Source organism: Aythya marila (assembly GCF_965140915.1).
Source record: "Aythya marila genome assembly, chromosome: 3".
NCBI classification, from domain to species: Eukaryota; Metazoa; Chordata; class Aves; order Anseriformes; family Anatidae; genus Aythya; species Aythya marila.
In genome coordinates this window covers 76,726,782-76,750,942 of record NC_139044.1, presented here as the reverse complement: position 1 = coordinate 76,750,942, position 24,161 = coordinate 76,726,782, and positions in this window count along the sequence as shown.

Here is a 24,161-nt window from a genome sequence, read left to right as displayed (position 1 = left end):
TCTTTATGAAGTAAAACGTCAAGCATTCATGCATTTTGTTGTTGTTGTTCTCTCGGTAATGATCTTCTGACTCTTTAGTTGCTTCTTTAGAGCTTTTATCCCCCTTTTAGTTATCCTGAATATGAAATCTGTGTTTGCACAGTGATTCTGTACCAAACCACTATCCCAAATAGTGCCATTTTTAGCTCACACTCACATCTGTGGATTTCCTGTACAGTTCAAATTGCTGTTTGAAACTTTTTCCAGGGCTGCAAATATAAGTTGAGACTGCTACCAGTTCATTTGTTTTCCACTAACTTTTATGCCAGTAAAAGTTGATCACTGGGGTATTCATAAGAAATGGTCTTGAAAAGGATGGTAGATGAGTCCTCTCATTTAATGAGCATAGAGTGACTCTCTGTAAATAATTATAAGGGATTGCTAATCTTATTTTCTTAAAACATCTCTCTGTTGGGTCAAGAGATTGGGCCTGGAGCTTTTGGGATCTCAAAATTGAGTATAATTAACAACAAAATAGGCAAGCCTCTAAGTTAATCTTTTTAAATGACAAAATCATAGTAGATATAGTTTGTATTGCTTATCCAACACTATTTTTTTTTGTTTTTTCAGAGTTTGAGAATTTTTCTTGCTTTTAAGCAAAAAGCAAAGGCATAAAAAATGTATTATTTTCTCAGTAAATGGATTATATGTTACAATTATTTCTACAGAATGGCAAGATGATCAAGAGGCCAGAAGAAGCTAAGTGCTAAATCCAGTCATTTCTGTTTAGACTTTTTACTCATTTAAGCTGTCTTTCAGACAGTGAAACTTGAGTGAGGGATTTTGGGACTTTGGTAAAACCCAAAAAGTTCCAGAGTTTTGTAATTTCAAGGCAATCCTTATGATTTCCAATGAAGTCCAACCTTCTCATCTTCTGTCCTAGCCACAAGCTGTGACTCAACAAGTATGCTCTTCACTGACTCTTTTTTTTTTTTTTTTTTTTTCCCATCTATGTGCCATAGTGTTAAAGTGCCAGCTGTGGTTTCTGCCTGGCCTTCCTTTTCATTTGCCACTGCCTGTACATGTAGTTGTATTTTAATACATGGCAAAGACTTCTTACTAAGAACCCTTATTAATAGCTTGAATGCTGTGTTGCAGAGAGCAGGTACATCTCAGCTGAAGATCCTTCATTCCAGTTACAGACCTGGGACTTCAAAGCACATTGTCATATACGAGCCATCCAGCAAAACAAGCACAGCAATGAGATCTCCAGTCTTGCTACAGGCACAAATGCTGTTGTAGCGACTCTTTCCAGGGTGGATGAAACTTCCCAAGTACAGCATGGCTGCAGTAAATATGCTGAGAGTTACTGGGAAACCCAGCAACAGGGAAGTCACTGGGACCAAGTTGCCAGACACGTAGCGCTAGCACTTCTGCCACTCACCAGCAAAACCAACATGCTTCTGCAAATCCGTAAAGATGACAACTACAGCTGGCTATCTGACAGAGCTCCCCCCAGTGGGAAATACTGTGGCTAGATCTGCAAAATATTTTCCATTTCCTAAAAGTATTGCTTCTATTTGTTCACTGTGAGCTTTAGCTGACCTTTGTGAACGTACTTATTTCAGCCAGGCATTCAGGCCTCTGGATTGTCAGCTTGGGAATGAAGTAGATGCATGACTGAGGGTATCTGCATACTGCTGACCTTCTAGATGTTTCATGATTTCCTCCAGGGTGATCAAATAATAGTCAAACAAGATAAACGTTAATAAAAAGCACACTTGATTCATTTTAATTACAGGGTCATAATTTAAAGTAAAATAATAATAATAATAAAAACAGCACTAGCAGTCTGCAATGTGTTCTCTGTAGGTGAATAGAAATCAGGGAAAACCAGAACTTCATTTCTGTGCTCATCATAGGATTTTTAAAGACATTGAAGGTCACCACAGACTCCAGTGAGCTTCTCTATGAAATAGGCAAACTCGTCCACCTATAATATAACGTTCTTCAGGGTTAGTGTGAAACAGTAATGACTAATATAGTGATTTATTGGGCTGAATAATGTTGACAATGTATTTTAGACACGGAAAAAAGACCAAGCAGAATGACCTTATTATTCAAGGATTATCTGCTGAAGAACAAAATAAACAGCATAGAATATAAAAAGAAAAGTAGAATGTCTTAGGCAGTGCTTAAAAGGCATAGATTTAGAATGACTGAACTGATAAGGAAATGAGAGTTGGATCTGCCAGCATTAAAGGAAAATGAAGGCGAAAAAAGTGCCTAATGATCAGAATCCAAATTTAAGAGTAATTTTGTTTGTTGTTTTTATTAAAAATATGTATGGTGCAATGGAAAATAGAAGCCTCAAGATGCCAGTGATGACTACATGATTAGTCTGTGAGTTCCAGTCTTTGACCAAGACCCTGCTCTGCTGGGTGGGGAAACAAATGGATGGTTGCCATCTCTATGAATGTATAACCTAGAAGAAGAAAAAAAAAAAAGGGGGGGGGTAGAGGGAGGCATGGGGAGAGGATATTAATATGCACATATGCATAGTCAGTACAAAAGAGAGTAGAAGAATATTTTTAAAGGAATTATCAACAGTGCCAGCACACCAGAAGTCTACTTGCTGGGGTAGCAAAATTTGATTTTGCCTACTCTGCTGAGAAGCCTTGAGCTGGGAATGTGCAACTACATGTCTGAAAATCTAAGAAGTGGGTAAGTGGGTGGTGAAGGCTGGCCAACAGAGAGAAGGAATCTGGCTGCTAGAGAGGATGGCAGCAAGCCATGAGGCAGCCTCAGAGGAGGAAGGGGTTGTTCATTTGATGTGGCAGGGAAGGAGGAGCCAGTGGAAGAGCAGAGAGGGGGAGAGGAGCATAGGAACAGGCAAATAAGCACTGCAGAAACCTCCTGTAAAGATAGGAGTAGGGCAGCACTGCATTAGCAAAAGAAAGAAATGAATGTTTCAATATAAAGGTTCATGGAACTTTAACAGAGATCCCAAACAATATCTCTGGATTGTCAGGAAATTTTCTTATAAAGGCGTTACAAAGAAGAGTTTAGACACAGTCTGGATTTGTAGAACTAAAGGAGGCAGTGGATAATGCTTAGATTACAAATGGGACTAACAGGCAGGGGGGCGGTGTATGAAGCACTGTACAGACATCAGGTAAACTCTGACCTGAAAAGTTTGCAATCTCAAACACAAAGCAGGTGTTTAAGGCAAGCAGTGGCCAGTTAAAGTGGAGGGGTGAAATGTGCTTGTAATGCTTAGTGGAGCTGTAGCAACAACCACAGCTCACAATTTACATAAGATGTTATTGCACAGCAGGTTCCTTTTATGCATTACAGCACAGATGTATGTTAAAGTGGCACTTGAAGTAAGATGAGTTGAGACACTGGCATGTCCAGACATGTGGAAAGCAGCTAACACTGCTTCTGTGCAAGTGCCTAGATCTGGAGCCAGGAAAGGACGGAAGGGAACTGAAACTTCTGGTTATACATCTGGTTTGGGGTTCTACAGCATTTCTTGACTACCCTGCTACTAAATAATCAGCTAAATATTTACTTGCTTGCATTATCAAAACCAGACTAATGTCAGTATTTTCCTTTTCAACTGTTATCAGTATCATAGATTTATGGTTTGGGTTAGAAGGGTCCTTAAAGACCATCCAGTTCCAACCCCACTGCCATGGGCAGAGACACCTCCCACCAGACCAGGTTGCTCAAAGCCCCACCCAGCCTGGCCTTGAACACCTCCAGGAATGGGGCATCCACAGCTTCTCTGGGCAACCTGTGCCAAGGTCTCACCACCCTCTGAGTGAAGAATTTTATCCTTATATCATATCTCCCCTCTTTTATTTTAAAGTCATTACCCCTTTTCCTAACACTACATTCTCTGACAAAGAGTCCCTCTCCAGCTTTTCTGTAGGACACCTTTAGGCACTGTCAGGCCTCTGTAAGGTCTCCCCAGAGCCCTCTCTTCTCCAGGTTGAACAACCCCAACTCCCAGCTTGTCTTCATAGGAGAGGTGATCCAGCCCCTTGATCATCTTTGTGGCCCTCCTCTGGACTCATTCTAATACTTCTATGCCCTTCTTGTGCTGGGGGCCCCAGAGCTGAACACAGTGCTCCAGGTGGGGGCTCACATGAGCAGAGGAGAGCGGGAGAATCACCTCCCTCAACCTGCTGGCCACACTTCTTTTGTTGCAGCCCAGGATACGGTTGGCTTTCTGGGCTGCAAGCACACATTGCTGGCCTAAGCTGAGCTTCTCATCATCCAGCATTCTCAAGTCCTTCTTCTCAGGGCTGTTCTCAATTCATTCTCTACCCAGACTGTGCTTGGTATTGCCCATATGCAGGACCTTGAACCTGGCCTTGTTGAACCTCAGGAGGTTTGCACAGGCCTACCTCTTGAGCCTGTCCAGGTCCCTCTGGATGGTATCCTTTCCCTCCAGTGTGTCAATTGCACCACACAGCTTGGTGTCATCAGCAAACTTGCTGAGGGTGCACTCAATTTCACTGTCCATGTCATGGACAAAGATGTTAAACAGTTCCGGTCCCAGTACTGACCCCTGAGGAACACCACTTGTCACTGATTTAAGAGTGTATTGCATATTCCTAAAGGTGAAAATTTATGTATTTATTAAATTTTATTTATTTGTTTGTTTGTTTGTTTGTTTTTAACGTAAGATTGGAGTGCGAGTTATGAAACCAAGTTAAGAGAATGATAGTAATGTACATGTTGTTGTAAGTTTTGGGGCACAGTGTGGACAAGAAGAGAGATCACTGAAATAATGGAAATTGGGTAAATAAATCCTCTGAAGATCAGGAAATTACTCAAGGCACAAAAAGGGCACAAAAACTATATGTCACAAGTTGAGATCCAGAAGGTTGTTTTGTTTTTTGTTTTTGTTTTTCTCATGAGAAAGCTGAATGACAGAACACCACATTGGAAGACAAATGTTCTCTCCCCCAGCTCTGCAGCAGCTTCAGTTCCTCAAACCATCCTGGAGTAATGTCCTCCCCCTTCCCAAGGCTGTACTGGGCAGTGGATTTCACAAGCTTTGTTGGGAACGTATTCCATCACATCACTGTCTTTCAACTTACTTTTGTTGTTGTTGTTGTTGTTGTTGTTGTTGTTGTTTTTTAAGTAGTGCAGCAATGACTTTTTATTGCAAACTAAATCAATAACTTCTTGTCTACCTCCATGGACATGGAGAATAGCTAGCTCTGTACTCTGAAAGGCTGCTGCCATATTGTTCTCATCCTCACTTTCTAGACTAAACAGAGCCAATTTTCTTGGCCTTTCCTCATGCAGCATGTTTTTCATACCACTTATCATTCTTGTTTTTCTCTTCTGGACTCTCTCCAGTTTGTCTCTATCATTTTTAAAGTGTGGTGCCCAAAACAGGACAAAGTACTCAAGCTGAGACTGCCCAGTGCCAAGCAGATTAAAAGAGAATAGCCATCCACATCTTACATAATACACTCTTGCTAATATATGCCACAGTGAGATTCATCTTTATGCAGTAATACAATACAGTTCTTACCCTGATTCACTTTATTGGCCACATTGTCTTCAGATTTCTTTCCTTTCCTTTATCCCACATAAATATTTCCCATTTTGCATCCATGCAGTTCTCTCTCCCTAGTGTAGCAAGTCTTACTTGTCTGTTTGTCTGAATTCATAGTACTTCAGATCATCTCTCCATGCTTTAATACAGTCCTTCAAAGTGCTAGCACTTCCTATCTGTGATCTGCTTGTATAACTTGAAGATGTACTGCTTCACCTCCCATGTTTCTTCTGGAAATATTGAGTAGAACTAGACCAAGAATTAACATCTACTCTGTACATATGTCACGGTGAACTCATCTACAATGTATTTGTCCAGTTTACTTTTGAGAAAAGCATGTAGGACTGCATGAAAAGCCTTCTTAAAATCAAGATCTAGAAACTTTAATGCTCCATTCTTATCCTATAGGACAATTACTCTGTCAAAAAGAAATGAGATTAACTTATTTTTTATAAATCTGTGCAGTAGTTTTTTATCACTTTGGAATGCTTAAAGTGCTCATAAACTGATTATAGACTATAAAATTGTAGACTTTGTTTGGTAGCAGGATTATCTTTCTAGGCATCTACAGTTTATTAGACCCCCATTTTTACAGATAGGTGCTACAACAGACATTTTCTTGGTATCTCACCCTTATATCTTCCCTGGTAATCCTTTGGAATGGTAAGCAGATTCCTGTTTCAAGGATTCAGTAGTCACTTTCATTCTTTTGGGACCAATGCTAACAAATATCAGGGTGAATTTTTAGGGGTGTGTATGATAACCAGTAGTTAAGTATATCTGACAACAACAGTATCTTAATATGTTTTCCTTTCCTTCCCTCATATTTTGTTTGATCACTGCTTAGCGTAGTATTACATCTAATGCTGTGATTACAGTTTATCTTGCTGGTTAGTTTTAGGATTAGCAATACTTTGTTTCTTTATGGTTTATCCCACCTCTGTTATTATAATATCATATTGCCATCTGTCTCAAACAGATTGAGAAGAGCAAAGTATTTAATAAATGCTATGCATTATCACTGCTGCCTCTTGGAGCAGCAAAATGTATTGCTCTGGGTTGAGTGTTCCTGCTCACTTGTCTTAAAGGCTATTTAATTAAAACATGAACAAAAGTACCTGCTCTGGCCAAACATAAAATGCCATCCTAAAAATAGAGCTAAAACCTTCACTTTGATGTAACAGTGCTCAGATCCAACTCACAAGTTAGTGAAAATCTTCCTACAGCATAGAGGAAACCTAACTCAGTGGCACATAAAAACATGCACACAGAACTGAATGCACTACTCAGAAAGCCAGGGGTTTCTATAAAGTTGTCAGTAGCCATGGTATGCAGAAAGAATAGATTTGTACAGGACAAAGGAGAAACTAAAGACTTTAGCAAGCAATAAAAATCATTAACTCTCTAGGCCAGATTCTCATCTATCTGACTATATCATAAGTAACAATACAGAGATAATCAGTATTATATCAGAGTGAAGGATATGGTGTTCAAATAGGAATCAAGCACAAGGTAAAGTCAGTAAAAATGGCATGCTGTAAAACAGAGAAGTGTTACAAAAAAAAAATTATGTATAAGAGGGTTCTTCTTTTGCAGGCATTTCCATGTCAGACATATGGTGGGTCAAGGGGAGTATTGTTTTGAAGTACAAAGTCTATAAAACTAGCTTTACTGTAAGCCCAAAGTGTGGCTTAATATCCAAGGACGTGTACAGAGTTAGTATCAAAATAAACTACTGGTGTTAACCTTCTGCATCTATTCAAAATGAAAATTTCGGGGAAATTTGCCAGCTCTAAAAAAAATAAACATTGCTGGTTAATGTCCCTGAACCAGAAAAAGCTCAGCATGAATAGATTTTATTTATATAAGTGCAGAAGCAGGTTCCATTTGCTATTAGATCTTCTAAGGTAAACTTTCTTATATAAACTATGGAATCTCCCACTAAAATAGTACCATGAAAGAAAGCCAAAATTTGGGGTTAAAACACAAAGGCTGTATTTATTCTCTGAAACACACACAAAAATTCATACTTTTGCTGCTTTGTTCATCCAAGGATTACAAGGCCACAACCAGTTATAATAATGTCAATGCCTACATTAGCATATATTGTCATAGAGTAGGAATGGACCCATAGGCCATAACTGGGGAGGATGAAGAGGTCCACTTCAGAGGCTTACCGATCTGAAATAAAACACCAGTACAAAAACACCCAGGGAATTAGGCCCTGACCAGCAGTAGTGTGTGAAGCAAACTGCATTAAGCCAATTTCATGAATGGTGGATGAAGATCCATCAGATTTACATAAAAAGGAAGTGGCAGAAGAGTGATGAGACTAACTACTGTCCAGAGACAGCATTGCAGGGTACTATGTCTGCTGCAAATGGACAAAGCAAAGTGGTGGAACTACTGCAGGTAACCAGTATCAGGAAAAACAAAGCAGAACCAGAAGTTAAGGGGTCTGGCTTGACCAAGTTATCTTTTTCAGTAAATAAGGATGATTATAGTTAGACTATCTGTGGCAAACAGCAACTTATGGATTATGAGACACAAAATTAAGTGAAAAATATGAGGGCAAAAGAGATTGCACTCCTTGTCTCAGCATTGTCAGATTTAGCACATGCCCCTTAGTCACTGGATGGAGAAACGATCACCCCTCAGATCATCTACTTCCATCATAGCTACTTCCAGGAATACTAGTATTGACACTAGAGCTTCCAGGAGAATTCACAGAACCCAGTTATTTGGACTCCATTGCTATCACTATAGTGACTTCATCACCACAGATGTGTGTATGTTATTTTAACCAGCAGTAAGATCTAATAATGTCTTATTTTGTATGATGCATTCTGTAGTTATCATGTAAAGTAGAGCTCACCATTGCTATTTTTACTTTTTTTCCCTGTTATTAAATATCTGATAAAACAGCAACCCATATTGGGTATGATATCAGCTAGATATTTAATTATTATGTAGCTGTTCTGGAAAGAGCTATGAGAATATTTAGGTATCCCAGATGTACTAGTGTTGGTTTTGGGCTTAGCCTACATTTTTTTTCCAATGAAGAACTTTCATAAGTACATTAAATACATATTTCTGGAGGTCTCTAAAGGAAAGAATTGCCACAAAAACACTGGGAACAGAGAATGACCCAATTCATTGGTAAGGGTATAAGAGAGAAAACAGTGCAATTAGAAAATGGTCCCAGATATCTTGTTTGTTGCAGAAGAAGGCAGCAGGGAGCATGTCATGAAACAGGGCCCAAACTACAGTCACTCCAAAACAGCCATTCAGTAGATATAAAAATATCTGCTGTTTTTATAAATAAAGAGCCATACCTTTCTGTCCTCTTCATGAATTCAAATGTACTTCACCTAGAGGAACAATGGCTTCAAGCTTTCCATAAAAGATATATTTTTTTTTCTCTTCCAAGTGATTTTAGAAGGAATAAGCTTTGAATGCTGTACCTCTATTTGCTTTTAAGTATATATTTTAGCTTTCTCATTATATTAGGACATTTGGATATGAGAGGTTGGTTTTTTTGTTTTATTAATAAAAGGACAGTTGCCCTTTAAAAAAAAAAAATTAAAAAAAATCTGCATCTGATCCTTTCCAAAAATTTGGTCTTCATCTGTTTCTGATCTCTGAAAACAAGCAACAGCAAAACAACACTCAGGTTCCTCTCTCAACCTCCATACCCACCAAAGTTCATTTACAATTGCCCTACTGTTCAAAAGGAGCATGAGAAGTAATTGTTTCAAAAGTCACATAGTGTCAAATGATTGATCGGGACATCCTGCCACCACAGTAGCAGGGACTGCAATTCCTCTGGAAATTCTGTTCCTTCCCTTCATCTGAACTCCAGATTGTGATGCTTTCAAGTAATGTGCAAGTGAACAAAATATAAAGATTTAACATGATGCTGCATTTCAGGGATTGGAGTAGGTGATCTTGGAGGTCTCTTCCAGCCCAGATGATTCTGTAATTCTGTAATTTATTTTGGTCTGACTATAAATTAGTCTTTCTTTCTATGATACTTCCCAAATTCTGTTTCATACCCCTTATCACATTCTTTGGGAGACACTTCAGTTTAAAGTATTTGGTACATCATTAATGTGTAATAATAAATACAGACCAAATAATACTGTTATGGACAGGAAGCAGATAAGTTGATGAAGAGGCAGAAACTTGTCATGAAGACTAGGAATGCATCCTATGGCATTTTAGAAGATGGAAAGAAAATTATTCGATTTTTCCACAATAATCTTAAATAGAAAATATTTCAGCAGTGAAATTTCCTTTTCTTCTGTTCTCTATCCATATTTACAGATCATTGAAAGAACTTGAGCTTATACAAACCAGCAACTTTCTGTCAGTTTCTAAACTATTTGTCTTCTCCAAAATTCCACCTATCTGTCCTCCTCTGGTAATTATGCAACCTATTCAGGAGTCATTTTGACCCCATATATAGTGTCACACTGCATCTACAGCCTTAACTGTGCCTCCGTAAATAACAATTATGTCTCCTTCTGGGAAAGTTTAAATTCAGATTTTTTTTTTTGTTTGCTTTTTTTATTTATTTTTTTCTCATTAGCTCTGCTTTGCAGCTAACAAGATCACAAAGTTGGTCACTCAAAACATTTATTCCCTTTGTTTTAATTTCTTATCTGGGAGAATTAGAACAGACGATTAATATTTATTTGCTTAAGTACAGAGTCTATTTGTTACTTTGAAGTTTAACATCACTAACATCCCTTAAGCTCTAGGCTGAGAACTGAAAGCTAAGGTTTTAAAACTGCAGCCTACCAAAAATATATATATATATATATTTTATTTTTTTTCAGAGTTGCGAAACCTTAAGAACAAAATGTTTATTTCTCCTAATTTCCTTGTTTGTTTTTATTTCTGGAGAATCAGATTTATATTTTCAGATTCATATTTATAATCAGATTTATATTTCTGGAGAATCAGATTTATTTTTATGAGCTCTATATCAATTAGAGTACAAGTGTTTAAGAAATTTCTTCCTTAGCTGTTTTCTGACTAGATTCAAGACAATATTTGGAATTGGCATTACCTACAGACTCCCAAAGAATATAATATTGTCTTCCTACAGTATTTCTGTAAGGTTTAATATATTTTAAAGCCATTTGTCTGTTGTCAGACTTGCATAGCATCACTGCATATTGCTAGGATACAGTAAATGTTTTTAGAAGTGAAAGGCCTCCCCTTTTTCCTATTGCTATCTAGAATATAAGGCTAGATTTTACCCTCTGATATGTGAGTGCAACTCCCAGTGGAGTTAATGGAGTCCTAGATGTGTGGAATGGTAGAATTTGGCCTTAAAGATTTATAGAGCTATAAAAATGCAAGTAGATAGCTTAGATGATATTTTCTGGAACTTAGGACTCAGCCAGCACCCCTAAAAAAAGTTTTTTCTTAAAATGGCATTTGTATCTCTTGGAATATGATTTTTGATTATTGTAATGCTCTTAAGGTCCTTGGATTCATTTGATCCTCAGTCTGATCTGTCAAAGGTAAAATTTACATTTGGCAAGTCAGCCTCATTCACTTCCGTCTTGTTCCCTTTCCTATCATCTGGTTTCAAGGGTGGGGCAATATAGGAGAGAAGTCAGGAGCAGAAATACTGTACTGGCTAACTCAACATCTCCTGGAAGCTGCAATAGAAATTCTCCCACTCTCCAGGAGAAGGGAGGAGAGGTGGGAGTGGAGATGTGTGGTGTAGAACGACGCTGGAGGCACTGACCTAGAAGCCTTAAGTAGGAGGGGAACAACACCGGCTGTGAGCTGCAATAGTAAATTACTCAGGCTTTGCGCAAGTGGGTGAATCTCATTCTTCTTCTGACTTGTCATGGTGTCCCACAAGATCTTTACCCTCTTCTTTATTTCTGAAAATAATTTTCCTATCTCCTAGGCACTCACTTGGGAGCCTTCCACTGGCCCTTTGAGAACTGTATAGCATAATGTATTTATTGCAGACTTCCTTTTTATTTACAGTCTGCTTTTTTTCCACTCTCAAAACAGAATTATCCCAAAATAAACAACAGACAATGAGAATCAAAAGCATGTGTAATAGCCATGCCATTTCGTAACTACTTGTTACATCTTTGTTTGGCACACTGGACTTTGTTTAGCAGAAACATGGTAGTATCACAAGGTCAGAGTCTCCACAACTTAATCCATCCCTAACAAAGACAGGAATTCAAACGACACAGACTTCTGTACAACAGTTTCAAATGAATTTTAAAATAAATCCCCTCAAAATGGTGAACAAAATGTAGTTAATTATAAAGAGGAAAAACTGTTGAAAAGAACCCCTTCCCCAAGGTCTCCTTTATTAGTTCACTTTTTTTTTTTTTTTTTTTTTTTTTTTTTTTTTTTTAATATAAAATGAACACCTTCATATATCCAAGATGCAGTTGTTTTGTTCTTTTGGCTAGGTGCCGCATCACCTCAGCTGTGATCATGCCAGATCTCAAAAACTAAGCAGGGCTAAGCCTGCTTAGCAAAATTGCTCAATGGGGAGTTCTCCAAGACAAGCACAGGTGCTTACAGGGCTTGCAAGAAATATTTTAATAAGAGCGGAAGTAGCAACCTTCTCAGATGTACAGACCTATGATGGATATTAGGAAGAATTGTGCTACTGGGGAAAATGACTGCAACTAGGTTCAAAAACCAGTGGTGGGGAAAGATGTTGCTCTATAACTCATAGATGCAAGCATAGATGTATGTGTAGATAGCTGGAAGAATGAGACCTTGGAAGAAAAATCACACTTTTGTTCATACATTTCTCATCTTGCTGTTTTGTGAAGAAGACTTATCTCTAACTTCTCCCCCATAGCTCAATGCCACCCAAAGGTCCCTTGACATTTCTTCAAGTTTAATAATATGTGCTGAACTGAAGCATGGGTGACATTATCTGCTTTATAAACTTCACTATGACCCAGGGCCGTTCAGGACCTTTTTGCATCCTCTAGACTAATTCCACTGCTTTAACGCATTTACAGTCTTCTCCAGCTGCACAAAATCCAACTGACTTGTGGCCAAAAGTAAAAAAAGACACTGTAAGTAGCACAAACATTCTCTTAAAGAGCCCTGCAGAGGCTCTTCGCAGTTCTATGTCTCCTCCTTCTTTGCCTACGTGCATTGGTGTTGCAAAAACAAGAGCTGTTCTAATGAGAATTATACTCTAAATCTAGCATAGTAAGTGAAACTGTTTGGAGATCATCCTCTGTTCTCAAGAATAAATGTTGAGCTCATGATTTGCATGCTTTCTGTTTGGCTTTCTCTGGCTCTGTGTCACTGTAGGACATGGTAGCCTCAACCATACAATTTACTGGCAGCAGCCTATCAGATCATTGGCCATGCTGCTTACCAAATTTTATCTTGGACACTGTGAGACAAGGGCCAAAGCCATTCCAGAAAGTAGGTTAGAAACTAAACAATACCAATAGTTATGGGAGAGTAATCAAGCATGTGTCCTTCGTATTATAATGAGGATGCAAGCTATAGTCTCTGCAAAATGAGCAGGTAGCAAGGTGACCTGCTGTATGTTCTTACCAATTAGAATATTACTGATAGGGAAATAAGAGGTCTAATTAGTGTTTTAATCACAATCCAATTGTCTTTTTAATTAGCTTAGTGCATACCAGCCACTAATGCTAAATTTGTAATAATTGCCATATGCAATAGCAGCAGACTGTAACTTGATCAACAGCTTCTCTTATGTCCAAGTGATGCCAATGACTTGATATCTAGTAGGCAGAAAAAGTAAAGTTTAATCTAGTATATTTATCTCATGTTTACAGCCACCAAATCATGAAGTGGTTGCAACTATATTTAAAGTTTTGTTTTATTTTTTGTTGCTTCCTTCTTTTGACTTGAGTAGTGTGAAATAGCTGACTTGTGCCTGTATAACACGTATCTCAAAAATACTTCCTTTGGTCTTTTCCCAGCTAGAGTTATGCTGACATCTCTCCCCCTTGGAGGCTGAGAGTCAGTGCATTGCCTCGAAGCCACCAGTCAGAAGATGTATTTCCTGGCTGGGCAAGCAACCAACAGTGTGACTCTGTGTATGCTTCTGGCTGAGCCTAGAAGACATATGCATGCCGTCCTGCTGGCTGCAGCTGAGAGCTCTAGACTGCTTTTCAAGATCTCAAGCAAGTTAAACAGGATGTACCTACTTTCCAGTGCAACTTGTTTGGTATTGTAATTAATACTGCTGGGGAGGAGGAAGAGAAAGACAGGTATTTTTAATAGGAAGGAAACTTGTAGGTGAGGTTATGACAGGAAAAGGAGAGAGGCACGGTTTAATGGTAGCAAAATGGAGTCTTTACTGGTTTATCCACTCATTTGTGTTGGTGGCATTTAATCCGCAAGGAATGAAACAGCTAGAAGTGAGTTAAATCAAATAAATGAAGTCAGCTTCTGTTTTACCTATGCAAGTGTTTTTCAGCTGTAGTAATTTTATGTGTTACTTGAAACCATTACAGGTAGTGACTCCAGGCAATTGGATACCTGACAGATATTTTTTTATGACATTGACCAGGTCACTTCACACTAGGTATTAAGTGAATGTGCTGCACTCAGTGGCACAGATAACTTCATTTTCATTCAGGCTTTGTGATAGCTGATTGCTCTTCAAGCCAGACTCAGTAGATCTGCATGGAATTTTTGTTACAAAATTTATAGTTGTATTCCTCTGCACTTCAGGATACTTCTCTGATAATTATACAAAAGTCTTTAACACAGGTCCCAGAGTAGCAGCCCGAAATAACACTCTCTACAAACAGCAGTGAATGGGGAGATGGGAAGTGCAGATTAAGAGAACACGGGTATTTGCATTTCAATAACACTTGCTATTGTACCACTTTAAAGCATTGATATCCTGGCCCTACTTCCACTGAAAAGAATGGCAAAACTCTCACTGAGGTCAGTGGGAGGCTTGACCTGACCCTAATTCATGAATGGCCAGATTCTGGTACCCTGACTCCTACTGAGAAAGCTGTTCAGGCTTGCAATTCCACTTAACTTCTTATTTTTTAAGTAAAGTACTACTTACTCTCAGTGTCTGTCATGAAACTCACAACACTTCTTTGAGTTTCATCAGTAAATGTGATTTTTTTTTCTACAGGAAATGATATGTATTAGTAGTGCATACCATCTATCTGCTCTTTAAGTAATTATGAAACATTTCTGATAATATATTTGTAATTTTTATGGGCTTGTGACCTGATGGTTTTATGACTTTTCTTTGACTCTTCACTATTTATTTTGTGAGATTAGTAAGCTTAATCACATGTAAAGTTTATCTTTGCTGACTGGATGCTAACATTTCAAACACATTTCCCTACAAATTATAAAGAACAAGTTTTTGGTATTACTTTTCATAACAGTGGCTAAAATTTGCATAATGGCATTTCTGAATAGCTGAGAATCATCAAAATTCTCAGAACAAGTCCAATAAAACCTTGTAAAATTCAAGGGGTTTTGCATAAAAATAACCTTGCATTTGCTGTATTACCTTTGATCTTTAGGTGACATGGAGTAGAGTACTTAGAAAGTACAGAGACAGATTCATACTTGCCTACCAGTGGAGGCACTCCGAATTGAATGCAAAACATTATATTGCAAATTTGTCTCTTGGAAAAAAATCCATATTTTCATTTATATATTTCCCTACATTCTATATGTTATGGAACTGTTGCACAGTGTTAAATATACTTTTTCACAGCTGGGATAGTTTGCTGTAAATAAGTAACTGCTCTCCTTTCTCTAAACCATGTTTTTTGACTTCTTTGTTCTTTCTCACATAAGAATATCCATCTCTTTCCAACACTGTCTTGTCTATGGAAAAGATTATGAAGCAGTGGCAAGAGCAAAGTTTCTAGAAATTTCAAAAATCCTTCATTCGGGTGTTGCAACAGTCAGTCATAGAGAGAATGGAAATGATGACTGAGATTGGATGCAATCACTCATCATGTGTGATGCCGCGAGAAGATTCACAGCCACAGCTCCTTTGGGTGACATGGATCTTCATGAAGATTTTTAACAAAATAGCTAAGATTTTTGTTTTCTTATTTTCAGTATGAAGACAGAATGACAATGTCCCAAATATTGAGAAAAATATTCTTATTATCATAATAAACAACAAACGTCACAGAAAACTCATAAGATATCCCAGATTTACAATGTATATAAAAATAAATAAAAAATCATGAGATAAAACAACATTCAAATTTCAAGTATCATCTATCACTAGTATATCACTAGTATATCATAATATCATGGCAAACTGAAGAGACTAGAATAAACTAGAACTTTTTCCCTAACAGCTGTGAATACTTGGACAGTTAAGTAACTTTCTGGTTACAACTCAGCAGGAATTACTTTACTTTCAGCAAATATTGATAATAAATACAGAATCAGCAGGGCCTGGAGAACAATCTGCTCCAACACTCCTTTCACAATCAATTTATTTTAGTAAAACCAGCAAGATTTGTTCAATCTTGAAAGCAAATACAAAATCTGTTCAAGCTTAACAACAAATGCCAGATTTTATTCTTACTATTAGCGTTATAGTCATCACAATTGCACAGGACAGAATGTCAAATACCTCAAAATCAATGGAATTTAAAGTCCAAAGTCACATTGATTCTGCATTAAGATTCTTGTTTTTTTGTTGTTGTTGTTGTTTTTGTTTTCTGTTTTATATATGTGTGTATATATATATATATATATTTGGCCTGCTATAGTTTTTGAACTGTATTAGTTATAGCAGTACAAATACTTATCCTTGTCTTCACTGGGATAAAGGGCTACTGTGATTAAATTGAATTATGAAGTTGTGATCACATACGACCTACAGTCTGACAAAGCCTGTTCAAAACTCTCAATAACTTTTGGTCCACTGTTGATAATCTTGACTGATCATGGAGATTTGGAGAAGTGCCCAAAGACTACAGCAAAGAAAACATCACTCCTATTTATAAGAAGGCCGAGAATCTAGGGAACTGCAGGTCAATCAGCTTCACCTTGATCCTTGGGAAGGTGGTAGAGCACTAATTATGGAAACCATCTCCAGACACATGAAGAACAAGACAGTCAGTGATCAGGGAAAGTCATGCTTGACCAACCCAATAACCTTCTACAATGAAATGAATGACCTAGTAGACAAGTGGATAGCAATGAATGTTGTCTACCTAGACTTCATTAACATTTTCAACACCCTCTCCCATCAGATCCTCACAGAGAAGTTGATGAAGTATGGGCTGGAGGAACAGACAGTGAGGTGGAATAAAATTTGACTGAATGGTTGCGTCCAGAGCACAGTAACCAGTGGCACAAAATCTAGTTGGAGACCAGAAACTAGGGGTACCTCAGAGGTCAAAATTGTGTCCAATCCCATTTAAAATCTTCATTAGTGATCTGGATGATGGTGCTGAGTGTATTCTCAGAAAGTTTGTTGTTGACAAAACTGGGAATTGTAACTGATACACCAGAAGGTCATACAGCTGTTAAGGAGGACCTCAACAGGCTGGAGAAATGGTCTGACAGGAACACCATGAAGTAAAATAAGGAGGACTGTAATGTCCAGCACCTGAGGAGGAAGAACCCCAGGCTCCAGTACATGCTGGGGACCACCCAGCTAGAAAGAAAAGGACCTGGGGATACTGGTTGACACCAAATTGAACGTAAGTCAGCAAAGTGCCCTTACTGATAAGAAAGCTAACAGTATCCTGGACTGCACTAGGCAAAGCGTTGTTTCCAGGTCAAGGGAGGTGATTCTTCCCCTCTATTCGGTGCTGGTGAGGCAGTATCTGGAGCACTGTGTCTAGCTCTTGTCTCCCCAGTACAAAAGACATGAAGCTACTGGAGAGAATCCAAACAAGGGCCACAGAAATGGTAAATGGACTGAAGCATTTCTCCTGTGGGGAAAGGCTGAGAGAACTGGGACTCTTCAACCTAGAGAAGAGAAGTCTGAGGGGATCTTATCAATGTACATAAACACCCGAAGAGAGGGTGCAAAGAAGATGGAGTCAGGCTCTTTTCAGTGGTGCCCGGTGGCAGGTCAAGAAGCAATGGGCACAAACTGGAACACAAGAGGTTCTGTCACAAAACATTTTTTCAGTGTGCAGGTGACAGAGCACTGGCACAGGTTGCCCAGAGTGGTTGTGGAGTATCCCACCTAGGAGACCTTCAAAAGCTGGCTGGACATAGTCCTGGGCCACTAGCTCTAGGTGGTCTTGTTAATAGAGGCTAGCCCAAGAGGGTATTTTTCACCCTATGTCATAACTGCAGGCCAAAGCAGTACTCCACCTTGCTCCTTGAGAGAAGTAACTGGCAGGCCAGGTTCAGTTCAGGTTCTGGAGTCTGCAAAACATGTGCAAAGCAGTCCAAACATAATGATCCTTGTAACATGTTATAAGGCCTCTTTGTGAGCTTTTTTAAAGCTTTTATTATTATTATTAAATTTCCTAGATGATGAATAACTGGAAAATAGTTTGAGACATGGTGTCAGGGTTCCTGCTGAGGGGGATCATAACATGGGTGCTGTGGTTTGGGGTCAGTGGTTTGCTAGGACTGCTGCACCATGAATCAGTATGCTAGCTACTATTAAGACGCAAAACCAGTGATACACATTAGTGTTAGTGTGGTAACAATCAAAGGTGAAATCCTCAGCCATGCCTTCATGAAATGCAAATCCAGTTTTTGGGTTCCTGGTACTTGCCATGTGATCCAAAACACTGATCTGATATCGATTCACAGTGCCAGACCAACCATGTTCAAAAATATTGACCAATCAGCTTCACTCTGGCAGGTATTGTGCTTGCTCAATTATCATGTGCTTCTTTCCCTGTGGTTCTCCACAGGCTTCTTTAGCTGCTTTAATATCTGTCCTTTATGTCCAAGGGTCATTTCCCTCAGGAGTCCCTACAACACCTAACAGCTGCTGAGATGTGATTGCCTTCTTCAGGTTCCTTCATATGTTAAAGTGCGAAGTGCCTATCTCTAGTGCGAACTGCCTATCTATAACACATGGTAAAACTACTTAAAATACTATAGTAATATAAAATAGTAAATATACTATAGCAGAAGAAACCTTGCACTGAAGTACCAAGATAAGCTTTCAAGACTATTTTCTCTAGTTTATTTTAAATGGGTTTTGGAACCTATTCTTGGAAATCAGTTATTTTTGTGAAGGAGGAACCTGCAACTCTTGTTAGAATCATAGAATCATAGAACAGCTTGGGTTGGAAGGGACCTTAAAGATCATCTAGGTTGACCTGCTCCGTGGCAGGATAATGGAAATATGGTACCATGAACTGGTGTACCATTATGCAGCAATAACCACCATAAAACTCAGTTTTCAGGTACTTAGAATTTGATTTGTATGTGCCGTGCTACAGACTTCAATTATCCATTATCTCTGTTCTTTCCCTTAATGATGGTACTGGTCTCCCCTGGAGCTGCATCAATACTGTACAATAAAGAAAACCTCAGTTGCATGATTCCTACCAATATCCGTCGCCATAGAGGCTGAAAATGGGTAATTAATTATACAATGGATTGCAGAATTAATTTCTTCTTCAAGGCAGACATTGGCCTGGGGAACTGGGCTCTTCCCATAAGTTTCTAGAATGGATTTTTTCAAAAGTTGACCAAATCACTCTCTGAGAGAGAGCTGTCTTCCTCTGTTGCTGAAGAATATCATGAGGTTTAGAAATGTGCTGAGCTCTTTCAGCTGTAATCAAAGTATAGGGGAGCTGTGCTAGAATATGTTATGCCACACAATGCAAACCACTTAAAAATCAGGTCTTAGATACTTCAAATCAGGCACATCAGATTAGAGATTATTCTGTCCAGGCTCTGGTTCCTCATCTCTAAATGGAAATAAATCCAATTTATTTCACAGCAGTTTGACAAATACAAACATTAGTTTCTAAAGCTACCATAAGCACTGCAGCAAAGCGTGTGAGGAAAATAATATTCCTAATTTCAGATGGGAATACAGTAAATAAGGTACCCAACCACATGCTGAACAAGGAGAATACAGCTGAACATTGCTTAGTATGTTATATGAGCGTAGCCCATCAAACTCACTAAATCAGGTTCGGATCCTCTTAAAAAGATGATATGTAATAATGTAATCAAGAATAAAATAATAATGTATATATAAGATAAATGCATTAACTCAGCCCTATTTCCTGGCATGAATGTTTCATTTGGCAGACTTAGTCATCTACCTCATTTAACATAGGTTTCATTTTTAAACACTGATGTTACTGAGTAAAAAAGGAGAAGGCTGAGTCTGGCTCAGTGAGCACCCATTCATCTATCACTCAGTGAGTAACGAAAACCTCCTGATATTCCTTCCCACCTGTTTTGGGGGAGAATGGCATTCACTTTATCAGGACAGGTTTTGTGTAGTGTATATTGGGAGGCTTAAATTCCTATGTGGTGGGGGAGGAAAAGGTAAGGGATAATCATTTGTAGTCACTAATCACACACAACCAATAGAAGTTGAAGAAGGTTTCAAACTCCTTGCCCCATGTCTCAGCTTCCCCTCCTTGCACCACTCTGACTCCCCACAGATGGGAATCTTCCAGTTATACCATGTCTTACTCTTGCCATGCTCAATCAGAGGTAGCCTTTGGTCTTCTTAATTTAGTACTGAAGAACTTGATATAAATTGTGAACGTGACTTACTAGACTCCTTCCTGTGTGATAAGAAGGCTCGGGGAGACCTTATTGCATTTTACAATTACCTTAAAGGAGGCTAGAGCGAGGTGAGGATTAGGCTCTTCTCCCAAGCAGCAAGTGATAAGACAAAGGGAAATGGCCTCAAGTTGCAACAGAGGAAGTTTAGATTGGATAGATAGGAGAAATTTCTCTACTGAAAAGGGTTGTGCAGCATTGGAAATGGCTGCCCAGGGAAGTGGTTGAGTCACCATCCCTGGAGGTCTTCAAGAAATGTGCAGATGTAGAACTTCATAGCATGGTTTAAAGGTTGACTAGATGAACTTAGAGGTCTTTTCCAACCTGAATGAATCTATGATTCTATGATTGTTCATTTTGAAATAAAACATTTTACCATCATTTCAATGCTACTTTATTTGTATTCAGTTGAAAGTTGACTCATATCTTGTAAATTCAAGGCAAGCCAAGAGAAAGCAGATGGAGCAGACTTAGAATGATGAACACAGTAGAAAACTGGACTTTGAGTTAGAAGAATAGGGTTGACAGGCTGATAGGCATTGGAAAAATGCTCACCAACCTTAAAAAAAAAAGTCCATCTGAACATACATTTAATTTTTGTTCCAGATCTAATACTATCTTGCTGTTCCCTAACTGCTGCCCTTGCTGAACACCACCTTTGTAATCTCCACATGGGATTCTGTTTCAGTGTGAGAGTTTCTAGATCACAACATTTATAAATAAATAGATTATTTTTAAAGAATCTGAATGGCCAAGGACCATTTCAACTAAACTCATTATCACTCTTATCATCCCAACTGCAACCTGAGATTAAAACACTTACTGTAAATAAAAAAATATTTCTGTGACAGACATGAAACTAAAATGAAAAATATAAATATAGAAATGATATACTAACATAAAAAGTCCATTCAATTTTCAAGGAAGGATTAACCCTCATTTTTTTAACAGATAATTTTAATGGTTTTCTTACCTGCTTTAAAGTATGCCCAATGTTGATTTAAAAGAAAGATTATGTTTCTGGAAAAAAAAAAAAAAAAAAGGAAAAAGAAAAAAAAACTAACATCCTTAGTGAAGTATTAGACCTTGGTAATATAGACTTTTCCACATTTTTTCTGTGAAAATTAAAGTTCTACAAAAGAAGGAAAACTGTTTGTCTGCTCCAGCACATCACTGAATGTAGGAATTTTGTCTGCTTAAGGAGTGGAATGGTTGACAAGGAAGAATTAAAAATAAATCAGCTAAGACAATCATTCTGCTTTCTTCCTACCCCAACCATGACCATATCAGATAGTTTCTGTAGGACAGTTCATTACTCACTAGAGCGTGCAAAGCTCCACAAACATCATCCTTAACATTCATAAGAACCACACACTGTCACAGGTGCTCCTGCTCCAGTGGTGCCTGCCATTACAGTGGCTCTAAGTTCCTTCCCATCTCTAAATCATTCAATGTCAGCTAGTTGTAGGTCGTCTCAGAATCTCTCAGTAGGTTTACTGTCTGGATTCTGCAAGTCTCCATTGCTCTGGCCACAGTTGCTGGCCTTGTCATTCAAGTGACAATTAATGATGGTTCAATAAAGTCGGTAGGTAAGTTCTCATTTTCTGTCTCTTTCCTTCTTTACCTCACAGACCCCATAGTCTCCTCCATCCCTCTGGCCCTAGAATGGTGTAGAGGGTGAGAGTCTCTGGTCTCCTCCCAGAGACTTATACCCCTTCCCACACAAGAATTATGCTGTTCTCTGCCCTTGGGACAGATAATGGTATTTCTACTGAATTGCTGCTGATACCTTATTATCCCCTTCCCTCTATCTATTGCCATCAAACATCCTGTCCCTTCTATTAAGCTCCACTGGGATGTGACTTGCTTTATCACAGAGCAGACTGTATAAGACCTTACTTATTAAGACCAATAAAAAAAAAATAAACACATTTGCTTATTTCAAGAACTTATGAATTGTTTTTGAAACTTTTCACATACTTCATTCTTCAATGAAGTGTTTGGTAAGGATTGAAAACAGTGACCGATGAAAGTACAATATTGAAAAAAAAAATCCAAACTGAAAATTTTCACAGCCCCTTTTCACATCAGCTTTGGATGTCAGTATTCATTCTCTTGAATATTGCATGTCCTCTGGAAAATATATTTTATTCTCACACCACTAAAGGTCAAATATAGAAATAAAGAAGAAAGAAAAATATTTCAAATGGCTTCTTTTCTCAACATTAAATATAGACAGCAAACTTGAAGTACAGAAGAATAATTAGTCATTAAGATCATGAAAACTGCACAAAAAATCCTCAATACCTGCCTGTCCCCTGAGGAGCATGGTGCTATCAGGTTTTCTGTCCTGTATAAGACAGAGGTTTTATTGTTTCTGATCTTCTCCTGTCTGCAGGGAACAATGTGATTAAGATATTACCCTTAGTGGACAGCTTTCCTAGTCATACTTCTCAGCCTGGAAAAGTGCTCTGCAATACAAGGAAAGACTGTGAAGGGGTAAACCATTGTGTATTTCTGTTATTGTTCTTTTTTAATTTTTATTTTATTTTATTTTAATAATATATTTTAATTAGTTAGTTGGCTGATTGGGCTGAGTATCTGCCCAAGGAGAAGCATGTCATCCATTATACAACACAGGGACTACCATCCTTCACTATTAAACACATTGAAAAACATCATGTGCAATATAGATATCAACAGGCTCAATTAATAGGTTAAACTTATATATTTTTTAACAGCTTCAGTTCATAACGTGTTATTGCACCAGAGCTTGGGAAGCCAAAATTCAATTCTATTGATTTCTATAGGGAGAAAAAAAAAAAAAAAAAAAAAAAAAAAAAAAGGGACAATATTTTTTCCTATTCTAGGTTACCAGAAGGCTGCAGTACACGCTGTACTCTAGAGCTTGAGCACGCACTAAATACCTTTCTTCCTATTCCATCACCTGGTTCCCTAACAACAGAAGAAGAAACAGGATTTTGAAAACAGAAAAGAAACAAAACCAAACACACATCCAGTGCACACACACATACATAAAAAATATCGTGCACATGTATACGTATGTATTTGCATACTCATAAACATTTATGATTTAAAGAAAGGTCAGATGAAGTTTCAAACAGTCAAACACATAATTAGTTAACTTTATAAAATAGCCAAATATATAAATCAATTTACGTCACTAATATTAAAATGATGTATTTTCCATACAGTCTTTCAGAAGCTCCCTTAAAGGATATGCTGTTGATGCAACATCTGCTTTTAACACCTACTGTTTTCCCTACCATTTAGAGTTATATTTGGGGGCATTGCTGATAAGGATTTGTACAAAGAACGCACAGTAATAATCTGTGGTGATTGCCGCTTGACTTAAAACAAAGAGGAGCAGCCTTTTAAGGTCAACATCAGTTCCATGTTTGGATTGTTCCTACTATTTGGAAGGGGTTGACATGTTTTAAATTACTAAGTAATGTGAAAATACATTACTAGCACAAGACTGTTGTCTATGTAAATATTTTATGGGTAGAGTCACTCTCCATTGGTTAATAAGGTAACACAGATTCAAAGCTATTTATGTTGACTCATATTTTTAAGATGAGGAATTTAGAAACAAGAAAATGTGACAGAGTTGATCAGGACGTAAGACAGTGGCTCACAGACAGACTGTTTATGTCTTGCATGTCATGAAAAGCTCTTTCAAATTACTTACTGAACAGAAATGTAACATTGTCTATGTGAAATATATTAAATGCATAACACAATTAGTCACCTAATGATCTTAACTTAAATAGCTAAGATTCTAATTTTTGCAGAGATGAAAGAAAATGATCCTGATAGACTTAGCTTCTCCTGAGTCATGTTT